We start from the raw sequence: 3,192 nt of genomic DNA on the forward strand, positions 1-3,192 counted from the left end.
TAAAATTAGATTAAATTAAAAAACAACTTAAAATAAAATAAAATAATAAAATAAAATATTTTGAAAGAAAAGCAAGGATGCATTAAACTGATAAAAAGTGACATTTATAATGTTACAAAAGAAAAAAATGCTGTTCTTTAAAACCTTCTAATATTATATTTAATAATTCCAATTATATGTACACACACACACACACACACATATATATATATATATATATATATATATATATATAAAATACACACTCGTATATTTTTATATACATAGTTTGAACTGATTTGTGTAAATGAATCAAACTTGTCAACTCTATTGCCTTTTTTACTCTAAACCAGAGATGGATTTTAGTAAATAACACATTTAGGACAAAAAAAATGCATTAAAACCACATTAGATAATCACACTGTTGCTCAATTTTATATATCGGCAGCAAATCATCAGAAATGTATGGTGGTTATTGGATGTATTGGCCAGCCCTAATCCCAGCGCAGGTCACACGTCAATCATGATTATCGGGAGCCCGACAGCACAGAGCCGCTCTAGTTCTCCTCACGGGCTCATTTGCATCTCACAGGCCTGAAGCTCATCATAAAGTGCATGTTGAAAGCGGGACCATCGCAGGGCGGCTGTTGAAAGGCGGGTTTGATACAGGAAAAGTGCAGGCTCAGCAGATAGGCCTCTTTTTAAAATAATCTTCCTTTTGGGAGAGCGGCAGAGAGCGGCACACTCCTCTACCCGCAGACCTCGCTTTGGACGCGGAAATAAATGAGTGCTCATGCGGCCACGGCCTCAAAGGCTTGGCTTGATTCTCCCGCGGAAGGCAGGACGACCACAGAGGCCTCTGCCCATGTGTGCGTCTCTCTCTGCCACGGCAGATACAGAAAAAGACTTCACTACCGCAGCGCACAGATAAAAACGCTCTCCGCGCGGCGGTTAGGGAGTGGGAACGGGCATTTGCTTCGGTTCAGATGAAGGTTTATTTACTTTGGAAGGAGAAGAAAGAGGAGAGGGCATCAGAAATTAGGTGCAGGGTTAAAGCAGAAGACATTTTCAGGATGTTGGTTAATCCGTGAAGATCCGCCGCACCACCTACACATCATACATCTGCACGCGTGATGGATTCGCATCGCACAAGAACTTCAATGTGAAGCACTTTTAAAACAAGACTTTCATCTATGCGAATACAGACAGGACTATGTTTATGTATTAACCTTCACATAACAAAACATTAGTGAAAGATGTGGGAATGTTTAATGCAAAGCTTTGTAAAACACAAGAATGTGTGATTTGTTAATTCTCTTGTCGTAAAGGGGAGCTATAACGCCCCTTTCACAAGATGTAATATCAGTCTCTGGTGTCTCCAGAATGTGTGTGTGAAGTTTCAGCTCAAAATCCCCCACAGATCATTTATTATAGCTTGTCAAATTTGCCCCTATTTTGGTTTGAGCAAAAACACTCCATTTTGTGTGTGTCCCTTTAAATGCAAATGAGCTGCTGCTCCCGCCCCCTTTCCAGAAGAGGGCGGAGCTTTAACAGCTCAACAACAACAAAGCTGGAGAATCTCACGCAGACAAAATGACGAAAGTGTTCAGCCTTACATTGTTCAAACCGGAGTCGACACTGATGGAGAGACTCAGGAAGAAGTTACAACTTTTAGAATGAAACTATAATAACCATGACATGTTTACATTGTTTATAACATTTGTTTTATTTAATGGTATTTCACACTATTTCTGAATGTAACAATAAAATGTGACTTATACATCGATGCAACTTATCTGTGTTTTTTCTTTATCTCAACAATGCAGTTTTGACTCAGTGCAACTTATTATCCAGACAATAAGTTAAAACATTTCTGAGCACCACATGACTAGTAGAGCAAACCCTCATATTTCACATCCCCAAACTAACCTTGTCTGCAGGCCTTCTGGTTAAAATGTGGGCTCTCTGAAGAAGGTCAAGTTGCATGTGAGATATTTCACATTAGGGTTGTAACGATATACCGGTGTGACGGTATGGTATCACGGTATGAACACGTACGTACGGTATTGAAAAAAATAAGACGCGGAATCTCACTTGCGCATAGACAGCAACTTTCCACTTCACTACACTCTAAACCTGCTCCTCCCACACACATACAGCAGAGACAATGTCAGAAGTTGCTATCTCTAATCTCTATCCCTCGTTGAAAAATAAGTTACAATTTGCAGTATGGGAAAACAAACGCGGGATTGTCCTCGAGTGTAGATATCCAGTTTGCCAAAAAAATGCGGACGCAAAGTAGGCCTACCTGCAAAAGGAGGAAACACATCGAACTATATTCGAGAACACCATCCGTGTAGATGCGGGTATGTTCCGTTTATAACTTAGGTCGTGTGATGTGCGTGATGGAGAGCTCCCAGAATCCAGTCATGAAAAAGGAAATGTACAGTATAATGCAGCGATGTCAGGTAAAAACGCGCGATTTGATGGACTGATGAATAAAATGAAAGCAGAGCTGTACAATAAATCAAATCGCGACATGGTCTAGGCGGGGTCTTTGAATATTAAAGCGCAAAAAAGACTGCTGTATAAAAATATCTGTTTTGCGTGTCAGCCGGTGTGAATGAGCTGCGCTTTTTTGTGTACTACATACTTGAGTATGGGCGACGCTCTTATTGTTTTTTCAGTGTTTGCCGTCTCGTTATCTGAGGACATGAACACAAACATATCAAAGGTTGATCTGAGATAGCGCTTAATGTGCATTTCATCATTTTATTTGAGAAAAAACATTGTCAAATACACTGAAACTCAAAGCTCTTCACTACATCCCGTCAAAATAAAAGTCCGGTTTTTAACGCGAAGAAATTGACAGAAATATATTATGATTGCAAAGTAGAATGTACTTCTCAAAATAATAATAATAATAATAATAATAATGCAATTTATTTAAATTTTATTTAAGGAATATAATTATTGTCCATGCTTTAATTTAGTAAATCTCTGTTGTGCAGCACTTTGCCAAAACTTAAAAGGATAAAATTTTTATTTCATTAACATAATTTTTGATAATATATTTGCATTAAATAATAAAAGCCAGAACTAAGTCAAACTAGAATTTCTGAATTTTTAATAAATTATTAAATAAAATCCATAATCGTTTATTAAATTTACTTGATTGTTTTTGATTATTGAAATCTGAATAGACAAAACAAA

The 3,192-nt window shown here is 37.6% G+C and overlaps 1 long non-coding RNA gene across 2 annotated transcripts in view; it reads right to left on the minus strand.

Annotated features, from left to right (window-relative positions):
• LOC125253623 overlaps positions 1-2,857 on the minus strand; it is a 10,287-nt gene extending 7,430 nt beyond the window's left edge. Inside the window, exon 1 of one of the 2 annotated variants that reach the window (XR_007181493.1) lies at positions 2,288-2,857. This is a non-coding gene — a long non-coding RNA (uncharacterized LOC125253623). Of the gene's footprint in view, positions 1-1,908 lie in introns of both variants that reach the window. The other variant, XR_007181494.1, reaches the window with a different exon arrangement.
• Between the last annotated feature and the right edge of the window lie 335 nt (positions 2,858-3,192).

The sequence above is a fragment of the Megalobrama amblycephala genome, linkage group LG18, assembly GCF_018812025.1.
Source record: "Megalobrama amblycephala isolate DHTTF-2021 linkage group LG18, ASM1881202v1, whole genome shotgun sequence".
In the NCBI taxonomy this organism is placed as follows: domain Eukaryota; kingdom Metazoa; phylum Chordata; class Actinopteri; order Cypriniformes; family Xenocyprididae; genus Megalobrama; species Megalobrama amblycephala.